This window comes from Saccostrea echinata, unplaced genomic scaffold, assembly GCF_033153115.1.
Source record: "Saccostrea echinata isolate AGI-Se365-2 ecotype Australia unplaced genomic scaffold, CSIRO_AGI_Sech_v1 ptg000056l, whole genome shotgun sequence".
Taxonomy (NCBI): Eukaryota; Metazoa; Mollusca; class Bivalvia; order Ostreida; family Ostreidae; genus Saccostrea; species Saccostrea echinata.
The window spans coordinates 1,347,214-1,369,058 of record NW_026889805.1 but is presented as its reverse complement, the minus strand read 5'-3'; the positions used below and the strand labels follow the sequence as shown (position 1 = coordinate 1,369,058).

At 31.4% G+C, this 21,845-nt stretch overlaps 1 pseudogene; it reads right to left on the bottom strand.

Annotated features, from left to right (window-relative positions):
- The window catches only part of LOC133173495 (hemicentin-1-like), a 60,192-nt pseudogene extending 41,112 nt beyond the window's left edge, over positions 1-19,080 (bottom strand).
- Between the last annotated feature and the right edge of the window lie 2,765 nt (positions 19,081-21,845).

The window sequence follows — 21,845 nt, the reverse complement described above, 5'->3', positions numbered from 1 at the left end:
ATAAATCAAAATCACAAATAATTGCCTACTTTTAGATACAGATTATCATTAATTATATGTGCTTTCCTTAGAGTCACGTTTTGTAAACAAAGACAATTTTTTATCTTATTTCGAAAAACTTCTATATACATGTTTTCTTTTTGAAATCTACATTTCATTTTATATTTTTTTTCCAGTTTTCAAAACAAAGAGGTTTAGAATCATACTGAAACAGATTATTGTTCCAAATGAATTCCGATAAGTATTAGTCTCTCTTTAAAGCACAAATTTGATTAACTTTTTTTTTACATTTATTGAAAGCAGAAAGAACTTCACCATAGGAAAGTGGTATTCTTAGCATCTTAAAAAAGCAGTATTTTCAAAGTTATAACACTTGTTTTAACAATATCATTAACTGATAGGTTTCAAGATTTAGAATATTATTCAACATTTTATATATTATACTTCTTTTATCTAGTATTCGCTTTATCCAAGAAGCCTTAGCTGCGGTAAATTTACTCTCTATATCAACAATACCTATTCCACCTTGGTCAACTTTATCAATTAGCGTATTTCTCTTTATCCTATCTTTTTTTCTTTCATAGGGAATTAAATACAAGTTTTGATACATTTTTAAAGAAATCATTTTTTGAATTTGACAAAATTAAGGCATTATATACCAATTTAGATAATGCTAGTGTATTTATTATGGTACATTTTCCGAAGATCGTTAAGTTTCGCCTTCTCCAAACACTCAGTATTCTTTCAAGTTTCTCTAATTTATTTGTCCAATTCATATCATAACAGATATCCTTATCATGACCAAGATATACACCTAATGATTTTACATGACTTTTAGCAATTCTAACACCAAAAATATATTTTTCATTTAAATACATTTCAAACAAAATATTTTCCTGTCAATAAACATTCTGTTTTGTCCATATTCAATTTCGGGCCTGCGACTTTGCTAAATTCACGTATTGTTTCTAAAGCTTTTTTTCAGTGAATAAGTGTCTTTCAATAAATAAGTGCAATCATCGGCATGTTGTACGATTTTTAAATTTCCATTATCACCTGGCGATAAACCGATGATTTCTTCATTATTTTTAAGCTGAACTGCTAGTATTTCTAGCACGAAAATAAATAAAAGTGCTGACACAGGACAGCCTTGTCTAATCCCTCTTTGCATTTCACATGATTTTGACATCCAGTCATTGTTTTTTACTTTAAAAGTTGGTTTAAAATATAATGTTTTTATCATTTTGATAACATTTTCACCAAAATTAAATTTTTCTAGAGTTTTGTACATGAAGTTATATTCAACAGAATCGAAAGCTTTTTCAAAATCGAGAAAGAGCAAAATACCATCAATATCATTATTGTTACAATATTCAGATATGTCTAATATTATTCTCGCGTTCTCTATAATGTATCAACCTTTAATATAAGCCCTTTGTTCACTACTAATTATTCTACAAGCACCTTTTTGCAAACGATTAGCTAGAACATGAGCAAAAATTCTGTAATCAACGTTTGTAAGACTAATTGGTCTATAGTTCTTAAGGTTTTCTTTCTCTCCTTTTTTATATATCAGGGATATCACAGCATATCTTTGCGAAAAAGGCAAAATACCATCATCAATACTTTTAAGTAAAGAGGAAAAGAATATTTCCTTTATATCATGCCAAAAAAACCTTATAGAATGCTGCTGTTAAGCCATCTTGACCAGGGGATTTGTTATTTTTTCATTTTAAGAACAGCTTCTTCACATTCTAATTTTGTTGGCAACATGTCACATAACTCTTTCTCGGCCTTTGTAACCTTTTTGCAGTTAACATATTTTGAATAGTTTTCTATTTCATTATCAGAAATCTTTTTACTAGTGTATAATGAACTATGAAATGTTAACAAACATTTCATAATATTATCATTGTCACTGATAACAGACTCATTATCATCCTTGATTTTAGTTATTGCATTATTTACTTGCTGCTTTTTTTTTCAAGACCTAAAAAATAAGAGTTACTTTTCTCACCCTTTTCTATCCACAAAGCTCCAGATCGTACAAAAGCTCCATTACACTTCTGAGCATAATAATTATCTCTTTCTTCTTCAAGTTGTCGTTTGTACCTCGTATTTATTTCAGTATAATGTTTTAAATCTAGTAGTTTTAATTGAGTTTCTATAAATTTGTTACGCTTTTTTTATTATTAGCTTTATCTTTTAATAAAGACATACAGAAGTCTTTAATGGATATTTTCATTCGTTACCATCTTACTTTTGGATCGTTTAACTGTTTTAATTCTTCTTTTTCGTCACTTATATGTTTTCTTAATTTTTCACAAAATTTTTCTTTAGTTAATAATGAGTTATTTAACTTCCAGTAACCACTACCTCGTAAATTTTCAGAAGTACTGAGATCAAAACCTAAGCCCAAATGATCGCTCATACGTATCCCTTCAACACTAGGTGCTCTACGCAAAGTAATATTACAAAGTGGGAAAACATATTATCATTAATAAAAACATAATCTATTCTGCTTTTGGGAATGCCCTCTCCATCACATCACGTTAAATCATTTATACTTGTTTTTCCGCTGGAAATCCAGCAGTCATTTAGATCAAAATATTTCAAAAATTTTCTGAAATTCTAAACACTTTTATCATTTTGATTACAGTCTAATTGACAATTAAAGTCACCACAAACAACGAGCCCTTCTATATTCATAGCATATTGACTTACCCAAGATAATAATCTTTTAAAAAATGCAATTCTAGAGTGTTCAGCGTTAGGTGCATATACATTTACAATTGTAATAATTTTTTCATTATATTTCAAGTTAACCAATAATCTTCTTCCATCAAGAGACTGGTGGTAATTTAATTTTTCAACAGAAAGGTTTTGCTTGAAAAAAAAAAATTGAAACGCCCCTACTATATACGGAGTCAGAAAAGCAATGAAGTTTGTTTCCAAACCATCGGGAATTGTATATAAATTCATGTTCTTTAACAAAATGTGTTTCTTGTAAAAGGAGTATATCAAAATTGGAATCTTTCAACCACTCAAAAAGCGTTACTCTCCTTTTATAAGTATTTAGGCCTCTCACATTTAAGGAGAGGAATGATAAAGAGTTTTTATTCCAGGAGATTGATAATTCACATCATTTTGTAGCAGATTCTTTTTCATTTTTATTTTTTTCAAATCTCGGGTAAATGTATCAAGTTTCTTTTGACTGTCCTCGCTTTGAGAGCCTTTCCTAGGCACGGAGGCGCTCCTGAGTTTTCTAGTATATTTGGCAGCAATTTTTTGGACGATGACTTCAAGTTTGTTTTCACCTGGCCATTTTGATGGTTCTGTTTGAGTTGTGCCGATGGTATCCAAGCCTGTACCCCAGTACACGTCAACAGTGGACTCGGCAAAAATCGTATTAGCATTAGAGGCTTCACGTTTTTCTCGCATGAAAGTTACTTGTTCAGCTTTTGCAGACACGATTTCCTCCATTATTTCCAGTTTTTGCTCGGTCCAACCCTCCGGGTCCTTTATGGAATTTCCTATCTTTTTAGCATCAAGTGCTGTGGGAGCGTTTCTTACCTTCTCAGCTGCATCTAAATTACCTGCACGTAGCGCTTTTGTTCACTGATAAGCATGCTCGGCTGACTGGTGGTGCTCGCCAAAGACTTTAAAGTCGCAAGGGAAAAAGTTTGAAATGGGATTTTCTTTTCCTTGGAATGCAACAACATATTCAGTCTCTTTGTAATGTTGGCAGTCCGGAGATCCTGGTTCATGACCAGGTTTGCGACATACTCTGCAGGCCTTTTCACTGTTGCATTGCTGAGCTCTGTGTCCAAATTCCCCACAATTATAGCACTGAAGCTTTGGGGAGTTGGTAACTTGACCATAATGGAAGAGACGGCATTTTAGACCAGCACACGTAATGTTTCTCGGGAGAGATTTGTTAATCCGTATATATTTTTTTGTACTGTGAAACAGTTTATTCGAGAAATTCTTTTAATCAAATGTGGATACTTAAGAACGCCATAGAACTTTTTACGAAAATTGAATTCATCAAATCTATCCAAAAACAATAGCATAAGGTATGTCATTTGAACACTTTATAAACTTTTTTCTATGGTATTTGACATAATAGAAAACTACTTCTTAATAAGAAAGAACTTGCAATTTTTCCTACCATTCCATTGGTCATCTACAAAGATACTTTGTGAAAAACCATTCTTATTCTACACACAAGTAATCTGAAGTTGATATTAAAAAGATGCTTGATTTTCTTATTGACAATCTCTATGTAGTCTTTTGAAACCAGGTTTTCCAACAATCTGTTTGAATTCCCATGGATATATAATGTACCCCATTATTCTCAGATCTATTTTTATGCTTCTTTTGAAGCATTATTTATCCAGAAACTTCTACACAAAGAGAAGAATTCTGTTGCTCTTGCCTTCCATTCGACATTAAGATATATCGAATGACAGAATATATTTTCAGTCACACGTTAATTCAATGAATTCCATTGAACTCGAAATATAAGACAACTCAGTCTAACACATCTGCTTCATATTTCGATGTTTTTCTAGAGATAGATAGGTCCATGTTTGCTATGCTTATAATTTGTATTGTTTCATTGAACTTTTGAGCATAATTACCATATGCATACTTTACATTTCAGTTTTTGTTATAGGGGTATTACGGTTGCAATCGTTGCAGAAAAAATAAATAAAAAAACCGATATTTTTATGTACATTTCTAGGGGATGTTCGTGATGAGTGGGAATGTGGAGTTGATACCCCACAACAAACTCAAATCCCAACTTCAAACCAAATTCAACTTCCGAGTCATTGCTACAGCCCATCAGGTAAAGACTGCAAATGGTACTTGGACTGCTTGGAGGTAATAGGTTTCAAAATTAATGTGATGCTTCTCATTCTTTTGAATTTGTATTTTAAATGTTTAAATATTCTCATTTTTTGTCACAATAGAGACAATACCCTTGCAAACAAAGACAACAAACGTCATATGCAATAAACTACGGTAACAAATTTTGCAAATTATTTGAAAAACATGCCAATATGTTTTCAATTGAAGGTCAGCAGTGGATTGATGCTGTTAGGAGGTGTTTACATGTGTCATTAGTTCCACTCCTTCGTCCAGACGTCCAAATTACATGTGAGGAAATAAAGCAAAAAGCATTTGATTCTCACGTTTATTGTTACAATAACCCAGGGAAAAACGCTCCATCGTTAATATCGGACAAACTATTAATAGATTTTACTGTTATACCTGGACTTTTTTCAAATTGCTTTCAATATAAGCATCTTTGCAAGGATATTTTTAAATAGGCTATAACATTATGGGAAACATACAAGGCATGTAAATTTCGATAGGAAGTTTTATCTCGTGCAAGTAATGTTAAACAACTCCAATTTTTGTATTTTGGTTTTAATAGGCAATCTAGATCTCGTAGATCTACAAACATTATAGATGATTACTTAGCTTGAGCGAACCTTATAAATACAATTACAAACAAAATGGAATGGGAATCAGGGGTGTAATATGGATAGCATATTTCCAAAACAACATAACTGCAGATTGCAGTCTGTGATAAAAATGTAAATATATTACTTGCACCCAGCAACCTTTATAATCTGACACACAAATATTTCCTCATCTGTCAATGTGACTGGAGCTGTAGATGAGGTTACACACGCTTTTCGAAAGGGTATCCTTACTTCAGGTATGATTAATGGTATTTCCATCATCAAATATTTTGTATGTGCCGATAACAACTGCTTTAATAAATCTTTGGAGTTAGAACCATTGCATTTTGCCTTGAGGGATGAGGCAAACGATGGTTTTAGGTCGTTTTCAAATAGATTTTGATAGCAGTCGGGTGCTCGTTGCTTCGTTGCTTTTATTGATATTCTTATTTAATTATCTGCATGAGAAAAAGAAATTCAAGCAAAATTATTTGAACTTTTACCCCTTTATACCTTACTGATGAAGGTGTCTGAATGTTATGAAACAGTTAGTCTATTTGCAATTAAAGATTATGTTTCCTGAAGTGAACAATTTACTGTAATCATATGGGATTTTTTTTATATTATATTTATTAAAATATTTTATGGATATACATAGTTTGACAAAGTTAGACGTAGATATGCTAAGTGGAGAAGTGATACACTTACAAAGGATAACTCTTAAATTGAAATTCGAGCATTTTGGCATGTCAAATAGGAAGATAACAAAAAGTATTCAAACTGAAAAGTCCAATTGGGACAAGACAAATTGAGAATAAAGCAAACATTGACCTCTAAAAACATCAGAGATGTGATCAGGTTCCATGGAGGATAAAGCATTCCCTATAAACCAGTCAACATCGCCATGTGCCCATTGTCCTGATCAAACAAGCGGAAAAATCTACAAACAATTTAGTATTAAAATAATGGCTAAACAACTTGTATGAAAAACAGTCAACACTCAACTTAACGATGGATCGTATTTGTAATCAAGGTCATTGTTTCCACCATAAAATTTGAGGAATGATGTAAATGATACAAGACGTGAACGACACAACTTGAGTGCGGCGGATTAAAACTCTTAAATCTATCTTTTGAAATTCGGAGAAAGCGAACAGTATTCAAGCTCAAAGTCCATTAAAACAATACAAATAGGGAGCAGAGCAAAAAAGACCTCCAAAAACAGATGTTGGATCAGGTGCCATGGAGGAGTGAGCATCCTATGCCGATCGGTCACACCCGCCGTATGCTCCTAAATCTATCGTAAAGTACGAATCCATTTCAAACTAAATTTGATTTATTTTCTGCTTTCATTATCAAACGTATAAAAATCCGTTATAATTGAAAACATATGTCAGACATTGTTCAGAAGTATATAATAATTCACAATAAATTTGAATTTATTTTATGATATTAATATTTTGATGACTTCAACTTTTTAATCGTAAACTTTCCTTACTTAAGTAGCAATATTCCCTTATCACCTGCATATGGGGTTAATATATCTAAGTTAATTTGATACGTAGAAGCATGCTCTACGTATGAACAATTTCAAAAACGTCAATTCCGTACCACCGTACATAACGCAGGTTTAAATGTCGAAGTAAGCCGTCAACTGTAAAAGTCAGTGCTTCTCGCAAAAGTCCATTAAGAGAACATCTGCACATGTACTCATAACTTTAATTTATCGGGAGTACTATAGTATCTTAATACAAAACTGAAACATGCAAAACACAGTCAAATATTGCAGATTTGTCTTGTTTTCATTTATTATTTTTAGCTGGTTTATGTTTATTTATTAAATACATTATTGTATGCTTCGTTCCAAGGAAATGCTATGAAGTATTTCTTTTATCGAAACTTCCTGTATACAAAGATAAACATAGTTTCTTAAAATAAAAAGACAGAAATTTGATATAAACAAAATCCTAGTAAGAAGATATCTCACACATTGACTTAAAAAGCTGAACTTTACCGAGTCTCTTAATCAATGCATCTAAATAGGAAAATGCTCATTCTACATTGGTCAACGCCATATACTGCGATATTTTTATTACTCCAATCCTATCATACAGGATATTTGTTTTAAGTTTTAGAGCTGTAGACAGGTTTTTACATACCTCTGGAAAAATATTGAACTTTGTAAAATAGAAATATTTTAGGCCATAATTAGTTCCCCTTTAATTCACCAGTTCACCCTTTATATTTGTAGCATTTTTTCTGTTATCAAAGATTTCCCTGTCAAATTGATTTGAAGAAATAAGATAAATTTGATTCACTAGCAACATGCAGTTAGAGGGATGGGAGGAGAAATTAAAATTTTAAATAAAAGATTCAATTAAGGCTTTAATTTAAGGATAAGAAATTATGATCATTCATGGGAATGATTCATAGGACCCTGTTTATGACCCTTCTTACAAATTAGACATTTTTTTTTCAGTTATTGAAATTTATTGCTATTTTCCCTTCAGGCTATCTGTTGTTGGAGTACCCTCTCTCGTTATCTGTAATGAGAAAATTAAAAATAAAATAACAATGTACATACAAATAACTTAAAATATCGACTGTGGCTATTTATGAATGAGAAGCTTAGAACTTTTTTTTTATTTTCAAAATTATGTAATTGAAATGATCTGTGACAAGCATTTTATTCACTTCGAAACAAAGAAAAATTGATATTCACTGTTTACAAAAACAACCCTGAATAGTCTCTGTATGTTATGTCGTCAAGTATTATTTTCCAATTCTACTCCTTACATTTAATTAAACGAAGGCCCTTTTTATATTAACTTTGAAATACCTTTATGAAATATATGGAGATAACAAACAGTATTTAAGCTCAGAAGTCCATTAAACAATACAAAATAGGAGCAAAGCAAACACGGACCTCCAAAACATCAGACGTGGGATCAGGTGCCATGGAGGAGTGAGCATCCCCTGCCTACCGGTCACACCCGCCGCGTGCTCCTTGTCATGATCGGGAGATAACGGAAAAATCCGTCGACAATTCAGTGTGTAAATAATGTCCTAACATTTAGTATGATAAACGTCAGTCAGCATTTGACTCAATGATAAATTGTATTGCTGACAAGGTCATCCATAGAACTTGCGAAATGATGACTTTAAACGAGGCTGCTGATATTCTTGTTTCATCAACTTGTTTGTCAATAATTTACCTCGTTTTAGAAATTGTACATACGTAGAGCATGCTTTTGCGTATCGAATCAACTGAGAGATAAAAACCCCGTATGCAGGTGATGAAGGTATATCGTTGCATAAGTAAGGGAAGTTGACGATTGAAAAGTAAAAGTCATCACGTTTATCATAAAGCTTGGTTGTTAGATTACCATTAACGTCATTTTCAAGTAAAACATCCAAATATGAAACAGATGTGTCGGACTCTGTGGTATCTTATATCTCAAGCTCACCGGGATATATCGTATCACATAAGAATGGAAATAACCATTGTTAATTGACTATACGTCGTTGATATATCTAAATGTCGAGTTGAAAGCCACAGCAAGTGTTTGGATTTTGGAGAAGTTCTGCTTCATATGAATTCAAAAAAAGGTCTGCTAATAACGGGGCGCAATTGGTACCCATGGGAAATCCAATAGATTGTTGGAAGACCTGGTCTCCAAAAACCACATATATATTGTCAATCAGAAACTCAAGCATCTTTTTAATGTCAATTTCAGAGTACTTGTGTGTACAATCAGAATGTTTTTTAACAAAATAATTTTGCAAATGACCAATGACAAGGTAAGTTAATTTATGACTTCCATTTTTATTGAAAAAGCATTTGTGAATGATATCAAAAAGCCTGGACTTTAATTTATCGTGGGGAATGGTTGTGTATAAAGTTGAAAAGTCGTAAGTTTTTAAGCTGTTGATTTTGGTAAAATCTTGTAATAAAATTAATCCTTATTATTTCTTACCAAGAGTATTGGCTCTGTCATTCTTCGCAACAGCTTCTGGCACATCAATTAATTCAAGGTATTGCACTCTTAAAAGAACATAATATTATTTGAATTATGATTCAAATATATTACACGGGTTTTTAAAGACACCTAATGTACCTCAAAAATGAAATGTGAAGATAATGAACAGTGATCATTATCAAAAGTCCAATTAAACAATACATATTACAAGCAGCACGAACACGTGCCTCTTAAAACAGAGATGGGAGCAGGTGCAAGAGAGGAGTATGTCGACCATGTGCTATGATCTTAATGCATACTTATGTATGGGTAAAATTTTACATAAATTTATATGATCTATTTAAAAAGCGTAATAATAAGATACCTCTGATATGCAAAGGAATTCCAGAATATAAAAATATTTGTTAATTAAAGCTTTATATAAATCTTTATAAATACCTGTTTTCAGCTTGACCAGAGTCTGAAATTGAGAAATGTCATAATTCATTTCAAGTTGATTCAATATATAATAAATTTATAACATATATCTTTTTTCATAATCTTTTATATGTTACCTTTGATCTTTTCATAAAAATTATCAGTTGTTTCTAAAAAAGAAGGACATAATTATCACCAAAAAAGTAACAACAGTACATTCAAAATATATACTATATTCTATTCAAAAGATTTTTTTTGTGAAGTATCGATTCGAAATGTATTGAAAGGTACAATGTAATATATTTAATTCAATTGATGATGAAAGACATTAAGGGGCTGATCTTTTTGTTTTTTAATTTCTCCGAACAAATTACAAAAACGGGCGAATTTGTTCAACCTATTAGTGAACATTGTTTACAACGATTTATATGTACAAATATATAACAAACAAAACCTGTTTTTGAAATTCCCTGGTAATGGTGATCTTCACGGGAGATAACCTCATCCTTGAAATTTGCACTTTGTTTACTTTTAAAAGAGATAAATGTATTCATTACTACTCAATTAAAAAAAAAAAAAAAAAAAAAAAAAAAAAAACTTTTTTTTTATTGGCTCTTACATTTTACAAATTAAAATAAAATACAAACATGTAACATTGCAGAAAGAATATATAATAAATATTACTTAAAACTATCTTATATAATAAAAAAGTCTAATAATTGAATATGATTTTGGGCTTAATCATGTATAAAAATACTTTAAATCAGTTTTCCAAATTCTCTAATAATTTTTGCCATTCATTGTAAAAATCTTCTAATTTTCTCTTACTACAATATAGAAATTTTTGGATATATAGTTTTTCCCTTAGCATTTTTCTAAAAACAGTAAAATTCAAATTACATTCACAACTCTCTTGTGCATTTCTAATCTTATAAACATAGTATTTTGCTAGCAGTAAACAGTAATTCAGAGGTTTGTAGTAAGTACTTGTACAAATTCCAAATATCACATTTTGACATGAAATATCTGGGATAAAACGTAAATTCAAACTATTCCACCAGTTTAAAAAGTCATTCCAAAATGCTTTAGTATTTTCACAAAAATAAAACCTATGTTCTATTGTATCAATTTCCTTACATGATTTGCATAATGGTGATTTGTTTGCACCCATGTTATATAATAGTTTTCCATGTGCTATAAATCTATGAATTAATTTATAATTAAAAGATTGCAAATAAGTTTCACTATTGCATCAAAAGGAAATGATAAAGATATTCTTCATATGTGATTCTGTAATACTCCTATCAAATTTTGTTTCCCATTTTCTGATACAAGTTGGTTGCTCAATCAAGTGTTCTATCATAGTCCAGTAATAGTCTTTGCATTGCATTTTTGAAATAGGACATATCTTATCATCTATAGAAAGAGTTAATGTATTTCTATTAAAATCAGGTTTTTGCTTTTCTCTTACTAATTTTCTCCATTTGTGTGGTATTGCCATTCGTAAAGACATGTAATCAAGGAAAGAAACATTTATTCCATAGAGCTTGACAATATCTTCATGACTTAAAAAGTCTTTGTTTTCACCAATAATGTCACTTACAAAAAGTATCCCACATTTGTACAAAAAAAAACTTAATGAGAATTTGAAATCACAAGATTTATTTTCCAAATCAAATGACATCAAAACGTATTTTATTTCAAAACTTTATGCAACCATTCCTAAAGAAATGAAAGACTAGGTTTTTGAATTCATAATCAACAGCTTCTTCAATAAAATGGAACTCAGAAAGTTTCATATCTTGAAATGAGTTACCTAGAAAATTATTCTGATTCTAGCCAGACACAAGTAGTCTGAAGTTGATATTAAGAGGATGCTGGAGTTCCTTATTGATAATATTTATATAGTCTTTGAAGACCAGATCTTCCAACAACCTGTTGAATTCCGACGGGCAATAATGTAGTGCCCCCCCTTTTTTTATTTTAATTCATATATTCGATGTATTCTAGTGAATATAAAATAAAAAAAACACCACAGAGCCTACCACTTCTATTTCATGTTTGGATATTTACTGACTATAGAAGTTCATGGCGAAGTAACAACTGTACTCTATATCACAAACTGGACGACTTCGTTTTTTTATAGTATATAGAGCATTATTTGAGTACGATCAATTTTTAAACCAAAACAGGCTACTGATAAATCTTATTCAAGGTTACATTTCGGAATTTCTATGGCCATGATAATGACCTCTTTTGCAAATACAACCTATTGTTGAGTCTTTTTTTTACTTACATTTTTTTCATATCAACTGCTAGACCATTGCTTTTATACTAATTTAGACAACGGAATACTCCTTCTACTTGATCAATACCGATGGTGCATTGGACCAGTCGACAGGGGCCGATAACTCCACCTGATTCCACCTCTGCTGTTTTCAGAGATCGTGTTCAGAATTTGCATTGTTAAAAAAAATTATGAGATCCATCACTGTTCGTTATCTTCAGGAATAAAAGAAACGTTTTCTATTTAAGAAAACAGAGTTTTGAATTGACCAAAATTTATTTCTCTTCAAATGAAAAATGGAGATAATAAACAGTTTTCAAGTTCATAGTCCATTTAAACAATACAAATCGGGAGCAGAGCAAACACAGATCAGTAAAAACATCGAAGGCGGGTTCATGTGCCATGGAGGAGTGAGCATCCCCTGCCGACCGGTCACACGGGCCGTGTGCTCCCTATTATGATCGGGAAAAACTGAAAAATCCGTAGACAATTCAGTGTGTAAATAATGGGCTAACAATTAGTATGAAAAACGTCAGTCAACATTTAACTTAATGATAGATTGTAAATTAACCCATCAATTTATCTGTGAGTTTTGAAATATCACCTTTTGAATACTTTTGTTAGGAAAAAGAGCTGAATTAAGGAACCTTTGTGGAATTCAAAAGACATATCAATTCCTTACCTGCTGAGGGTCTCTTTGTGTTTATCTATAATAGGATATATACATTTCATTTAAATATATTCATTAATAATCAACATTTTTTTACGATATTCAGTTATTGTAAGATATAAGTAGATTTACAACAATTTATCTACTTAATTAATCTTAAATATTACTAAAGTTCAATTCTTTCCTTGATATCAATCAAATAAAATACAATATATCATAACTGTCTTATGTCTTTGTTATCTTCAGCTTTTTCATTTATAAACAAAATTTTGAATAATGCGGGTAACTTACCTTCAATTCTTCCTTTTCTGTATTTGCATAGAGCATAGGCAGAAATCACCAAGATAATGGTAAGTACAGCGCCACCTAGTATTCCTCCAATTATCTGCTCTGTATGGCATCCTTTATTTGTGTCTATGAAAAAGTTTGCCAATTTTATGTTGAATTATTCCGAACGTAAAGAATTTGGATAAATATACATACCCTGCATTCTTTCTGGGTCTGTTATGCATGTTTGGTTATTGGACAGAGCGATGCCGTAGCGGTTTGAGGTCAAAATCCTAAATTTATACTTCAATCCAGGCTTCAGGTTAGTCACTTTATAAGTGTTTATTTCTATATCATCTGTTCTATTCACTTTTTCATAAGATGCATTCAGATACACATTTTTGCTTTTGCTGAGTTGAAGAGTATGTTGGATGTTATCAATAAAGTTTGTGGAGGGAGACGTCCATAGAATGTACGCTTCCTTAGACCTACAACCAACATGTACCAATACCGGCGCTATTGGTGTATCTTTCATAAAAGGATAAGAATATACATTCCTTAATTTAAAACATAATAATCTATCATTCTTCTCTTGAACAACTTAATCATTCTACATGTAGATTTAATGGTATAATATTGAAAGCTAAAATATCCAATGTATTCGCAGGAATTGAGACGTGTATCCAACATGATCAACATTATCAATGAAAGATGCAATGTATGGGCAATTTTTCTTTGGTAGAACTCAGATACTCACATTGTACTGAAACAACAACAGAAGCGCAGGAGTTTCCAACAGAGTTTGTAGCTGTACAGGTATATCTACCTCCATCCTCAATGTTAGCGGTCTGTATGACGTAAAGTTGAACAGTAGAAACTACGGAAGTACTGTTAGAATTTATCTTAGTCCATCTGTACTCGGCATGATCCTCTGGATTCTCAGTATAACAGTACATCCAAATATTAATTTGTCCTGCTTCTACCTTCAACATACTGTCCGGTAAAATTTTTACATCTGAAATATCAAAAATGTTTTGAATTTTCGGTGAAATCAAAAAGACTTAAGAATAACTTCACTGAATAAAATCAAAATATAAAAAGATGTTAAACTTATCAATACAAGAAGATCATTTGAGATGATATATCATTTATAATTCAAAAGACTTGTTATTATGTTCAATTGTTTTTTTTGTTTTCTGGGAATTAAGTATGCAACCCAAGAAAAGACAAATTATTCGTTTTGACATTTATGATAATATTTTTTTCTAAAATGCAGTGTTCTTCAATCTCTTAATTATTCATTTAAAAAGGCTTCGTAGATTTCAAAATAACCTCTACTTACAGAATTTTATCAGAATCTGAAACTAGATATTTAAATGGCCACTACTTTCCCTTACATTTCCTTTGAAGAGAATATACAGATCACAGCAAACATGAAGAACTGTGTTACATTGTCGGCCCATTCAGTTAATTAAATGATAGTACAATGGAAGAAGAGAACAGATCGCCCTACCCCTCACTTTCCATTTTTCATTTTTTAGGAAACACACCGACAAAATCTTTCTCAGAATTGAATGAAGAGTAAGGTTTGCATCCCTAATTCTATTTTAATGCTTAGTTATGTAAAGTTAGGTAATTTCGGCTTATCTAAGGGCCTAAACCGATATTGATAAAATTATTAGAAATAAACAAAGTTCACGTATGTTTATAGTACATACATCTCACGTGTATGGTATATCTGTTGGATTCTACACTACGTCCCTGAGTGTCTCTGGCTATACAATACACTTGTTGACCGTTATCACCCAGCGCGCTAGTGAACCGCAATACTGAGGTCGTTCTCACCAGGTCTTCTTGATTTATATCTTCTGTGGACGTAGCCTGACTGGTGACGTCAGAAGTTGCTTTATACCACGTGATCTTGGCTGGTGGGTTACAGTAGCCTGTTTGACAGGTCAGAGTTATCGTCTCACCTCTATTGACTCTTAACTGAGACGGGGTCAGGATCAAAGTGGATACAGGTACTGTAAATAAAAATTATTCTTAAAAGTAGCTTTCAAAAACAGCAAAAGCCAATATGGTTATGAAACATGAAAATATAAAAAAGAGAATTGCGTGTGCAATACAGAAAGGGGTATGTCGTACGCTATTTTGAAAAAAAAAATACCCCAAATTTTTTCAATACTAATGAATATTCAGATAAACTAAGTTAATAAGGGCTGGAGGGTAAAATTATAGAAGGATCTTTCATAGGGAAGATGAACTTTAACATTTTAAAATCTAGCTTGTTATTATTACTAATCATTTCTTTTAAAAAAACGTTTTTTCAACTTTTCAGTACTGAGGTTCAGGTCAACTAAAGTCAATTTATTGTCAAACACATGTTTCTAGACATCAGTGTTAATGTAGTTTACATTGCCGACATGAGGATATTTTAAGAAGGACGAGATTGAAACTTCAGATCATCTTTGCACATCTAATTGATGAGATAACCGCAATTCAAAAGTATAAGAGAAGAAAACATAATTTTTTTGAGCCGCTTGTAATTATTATTAGAAGAAATGAATACTTTTATATGACAATTTACTAAATTGTCATTTAGTCAGTAATGAAATATATTTTCTTCTAAACGACCATGTATCTCATTTTCACCACGAAGGCCTAAAATTAATGTTTTCAGATAATGAATTGGTTTTTAAAATTCTTGATAAAATTTAACACTAATTTGACTTTATCATTTTTACATATACTGCCAAGTAAATTCTCTACTTAAAATACAGAATCCAACTTTTTACAAATGTAACTTTTAAATAACTCTTAACCTTACTCACTTCTAACTTTACTCACTTGTAACATTTAACGTGATGGTATTACTTTTGGGACCTCCAAAGGCCGGCTCACAATACATGGTTACTTTATGCCACGAAGAATCAACAGTTGTTGATAACCTGTAGGTCTGGTTGTTTGGACACTCAAATGAAGTAAATAATCGACATCCACTACACAGAGAATATTCTAATATACAGGATCTTTGTCCATAACTAAAGTCAGCACCCAATTGACCATTTGCGTACACACATTCAAACGTTATTGTCTGGTTAACAAGAACATCAGATGACGGCATTACTGACAATGTTGCTACTCCTAAAATATATGATAAATAATATCCACAATGTTGATATGCTAAAGGAATTCAGAATTAATGAGAAAGCAAGTAGTACATAGCTGAAAGGAAATTATATAAATCAAAATAACAAATTGATTTTTAAGTTTTGCCATGCCTATGTTTGTCAAGATTTAAAAAATAAACCCTGTTTGGAGGGTGGGGTCAACTTTTGAGAAGAAATTTTTAATGCATCGATATGGGAGGTTTTGACTAAGACACAAAGTCGGGCAAATCGGCATTTCAATAAACATTTTAAAACTAAAATAACAGTAAAAGATAAAGGTCGTAAAAGGGAGAAACGCCCCCTCCAAAAACCTATACTAATTTATTTTATGATGCCCGTGGTTGTTTCATATATAAAAAAGCCAAGACATTTATTCTTAAATAACTTACATTATTATATGTTTCCTACTAAAATCTGCAGAATTTCTTTGTCTTGGATACCTTAGCAATAACAATTTTTGATGAAATTATTCATCTGATACATTTTTACCAATTTACCAAACCGAATGATTTCAATACTTTTTATAGTTCGAGCAACTATAAATAAATATATATATATAAATATATATATATATATATATATATATATATATATATATATATATATATATATATATATATATATATATATATATATATATATATATATATATATATATATATGGGATTATTATCTCATATTTACGAGATTTTTTTCTCGAAATAACAAACCAATAAACGTTCTCTTATAATTGCTTGATGATTATATCGTAATTCATAATTGCAAGACACGCGGGATTTTTGCTGGATACTAAGAGGCTTAGGTAATCCTCGCAAGTACAATTGATTTAATGAATTCATTAGACAATTGAACATATAGCATATAAGAAATTCGTTTAATTGATAACATCTATTTCCCCATACATTTTCATTTATTTATGTAGTATAATAAGCACATCTATACCGGCAATAGCTAAAGTCAAGTTTTCTCTGTAGTCAGAAATGCCTATTCTGGTAGAGAAGTGTCCAGCATCTTCTTCTTGTGTATCGTTAATACAAATAGGAATCCGGTCTGACGTTGCGTTACAGATAAACGTTCTATTTATCCATCCACCTGCATTTTGGTGAACGGATTCAGTAATATGAAAACATATTATCAAATTATCTCTGAAGATGTACTGTATACTAAATGTTTTTATTAACGAAAAAGTGAGGCAAACGTCTTTTTCCAATTTCTGTGTATACAAGAGTTCCAGAACATCCTGCACAAAAAAGAAAGTATATATATATATATATATATATATATATATATATATATATATATATATATATATATATATATATATATATATATATATATATATATATATATATATATATATATATATATATATACATACATATATATGTAAGCACATTTTACAACAACTCTTAAACTTACATAACTGCCCTAAGTGAAGAAATATTAATATAGAAAGCACAAAGAAATTCACTTTTATAAGGATACCCACTTCCGCCCCAGCCCGGGGTTGAACTCTCGACCTACGGAATCTGTCTCCTAGCGCTAGACCGCTCGGCTTTCTAGGCAAGTCAAAAAAATTGCTTTCGATGCCGATGGAATTCTCGCGGCACTGCTCTACACTACATGGTCATTGAGAATGGAAGTGAGATACAGTTATTTGGATATTAGTTTTATTAGAGGATCGTTACCAATACATGTTGTAATGAACTTAATAGAGACTGGGGCGGAAGTTGGTATCCTTTTATATAAATATAAAATTGTCATGAAATTCTTAAGGAGTTTCCAACTTACTGTATTAGAATATATCATTTCAAATGAAAACATAGTTTGTGATCAGCTTTCTCTGTTTCAGAAAGTTCAAAAATTGGCACTAAGATTAGTCCCCTATATCCAGTGTCTATTCCAGATTACTTCTTGGTAGCTTTAGTTGCATCATCTTATAAGACATCATTGCCATACACCACATTTGTATCGTAAAGAAAATTCCTGGAATAACACAGAATTTCTTTTGTATTTCTGACGCTGGTTCTTTATATTCAAGAATTTCATAGCGATCATATGTGTTTATAAGATTCCTGTCATATGCGACCATTAAGTTTTCTCCTGTGAATTTTTCATTTTATTTAACCTAACTTAGCGAACTCTTGTCTAACGCGACATACACCATTCATTTTTCGTCCCAAAACAGTTTAAGATCCTGATTTTAGGAACTTTCTTCTCTGCTTTTGAAAAGAAAAATTAACAAAATGCTTAATTTTCGCCCTTTTTCCCAATTTGCAGAAAGATGTTCACAAAAACATGCCCATTAATATAATACTTCACAGAGTTTGATTGGTATCAAATATAAACTTAATAGGATAAGAAACAATTAGTGAACGTTTGTGGATTATTTGAAATTATTTTGTTGTTTTTTCCTTCTCGGAAAATTTCGTTATGAGTAGGTTTTATCCGTAACTGTTATAAATGTGTGAGACATTATAAAATTATTTTTAGATTTCCTTTTTAAAAGTACACTTTACTCAATAAGGAAATGAAATAATTTTTAATGAAGATATTTAATGAAGATATGTAATGAAAAAGAATGAAAATGAATCAAAACTATGATGAAGAACAGGGAACAGAAGACAAGTGTACAAATGTATTGTTTTTTGAATATTCATAAGTGAACTTTGAAAATTGCCAGGATATGATTCCCTGATGCCCTGATTTTAAAGGTTACCTGTAATATGTTACCATTTTAGGAACTTGTTTAACGTATTTACATAAAACACTGGGATCGTACCTGGTCAATTCCAGGATTTGGGGTTTTCAACATTTATTGATTTGTCAGCAAATAAAATTTATCATTGAGTCAAATGCTGACTGACGTTTTTCATACTAATTGTTAGACCATTATTTACACACTGAATTGTCGACGGAATTTTCCGTTATTTCCCGATCATGACAAGGTTGTAACCGATCGGCAGGGGATGCTGACACTCCTCCATGGCACCTAATCCAACCTCTGATGTTTTGGAGGTCGTATTTGCTCTGCTCCTATTTTGTATTGTTTAATGGATTTTTGAGCTTGAATACTGTTCGTTATCTCCATATATTTCATTGAAATAATTGGTATGATTTTAGCGGACTGCCGAAATATACAAATATGTCCTAATCTTATCTAGGTTAACAATAATCAAATGATGAATCACTGTAATAATCAGAGACAAACTACAAATGATTGACAGGATGCCTTATTCAGGAAGGGCAGTATATGTGGTAGCCCTTCAACTACTACACTCAGCGTAGGATGCCTTATTCAGGACGGACAGCGAATATAGCAGCCTGGACGATGGTCTGTTCAGCCAATGCAGACGAGACACAATACTTATAGCTAGCCTCTCTACGGCAAACCTCAAATGGCCTTCCAAATCCTCTCACTAAACTGTAAAGCAGGCGAGGAATAGTCACTGTATAATTTATTTACTAAACTACCTCTCGTCCTCTCTCCCTGCCTGAATCATCAACTATAACAACAGACGACTGCGGAGTCTCAATATTTATAAACAATTCATGTCGCCCGATATACACAGTGAACAATTGAGAACCCTGCATGGTCATGCCTCAAAATCCGGAATCACTTAAACTTAAACTGAACTTTAAAAAAAAAGACACCACAGAGTCTGCAACATCTGTTTCATATTTGGATGTCTGACAGACTATAGACGATAAAGGCCAACTAAGAACTAAATTGTATGACAAACGAGATGACTTTAAGTTTTCCATCGCCAACTTTCCTTATTTATGTATTTATACTCCACTATAACCTGTATATGGCGTTTATGTCTCCCAACTTATTCACTACTCAAGAGCTTGCTCTGAGTACAATCAGTTTTAAACCGAGGCAGGTAACTCACTGATAAGTTAAATTTACAGGGATTTTAAAAACTTCGTTTATAGTAAAGCATTTCATAAATTCTATGGTCGTTATAATTACCCTGTAAGCAAATAAGTGTATCATTGGGTCGTATTTTGCTTGACTTTTTTCATACCAACTGCTAGACCTTTTGTTTTTGTACAAAATTTGACTACGAAATGTTCCTCTACTTGATCAATACATAGAGTTTACGGCTGGTGTGATCGGTCAAGAGGGGGATACCTACTTAGGCAGATACTATTCTAGGCACCTGATCCAAACTGTGGAATTTCCAGGGGTCCATTTTTGTTTCCTGTTCATAAATTTGAATTGTTTGAAGTTTCCATGAGATCGATCACTGTTCGTTATCTTCAATTTTTTTCATTAATACAGGTTTGACTGCACATTGGTTAAAAATGTATACATTGGTGGGAAGCTAAACGGCAAAGCAGTTATGTGCATCATTAATTTGCAGTATTATATAATAAGTACTGCAGTAATCAGTATGATAACGGATGGTATTTTTCATTCACAAAACACTAGCTAGAAGTTTACTGAATTCAATATTTTGTCATGAGGATTGTAGCTGTATTTTTACTTACCTAAGTATATGAACGAGAATAACAGAACCACGATCATTCTGGGTATTTCATCGCTGAAAAAAAATATCCCTGTACTTTATAAACATTATGTAGATTATTATCATAGCAAAGTTACGTCTACATTGAGAGGGGAATTTCTAACGTTATTTGTAAATCTTTAAAGGGTTAAAGATGTATTTAAGGTATACGTATATTTAGAAGAAAATTCTTCAAATCTACACATTTGTTTAACTTAATATCTTTGATTAGCCCTACATATTTTTTACTCACAGAAAAACTTACATTGTATTTTGCTTGAAATACGCATAAATTACCAATATCTCAAATTTTACAGCACTGACCCGAAATTTTTCTTTCATGATTTTAAACTACACGTTACTTCTAACCCATCGACATTAAAGTCATAAAAAAGCTTGAAAGAAGAAAATATATTTTTATTTTACATTTAGATTAATCTGAATATTTTAGTGCAGAAAGATTACATAATAATTTATGTCTAGTAATTTGCAGGATTTTTTCAATGATGAATATTTTTCAAACTATTTTACATGAATAAAGATAATGAAATTTGATCAAGGTTATTGTGATTAACCTAAACGTTACAATTTAATTGCATAAAGATCAACTTAATTGTACCATTGCTCATCACGATGCGCACTGACCCCCAGGTTTTTTTTTTTCGATTTTGAGTCAATCTATATGAATCGTATTCTAAAACATACTTCTCAAATACCTTGATATTATTTTGAATATTTGATGATTTTTATTATAATGGCATTAAGGACTGGAATTTTTTTACCAGCTTCTATTAAATGTACTAAAAGAAAGAGTACTTTTAAGAAACAAGTTAAGAGTTTTATCTTACAAAAGGCCATTTTAGAACATGAAAGTGATATGTTTCACTACTAATTTATAAAACATATTTTATTATTATATTGATACTATCAATGTCGTCATACTTAAATCCAGTTTTATGTTTAAGCTACACAGTGCTAAAATTATAGTATCAAACAATTTTTATAGTACTTTAATGATAATAATTGCATTATGTTATTTAAGATAGGACTTTGGAAATAAGCTCTC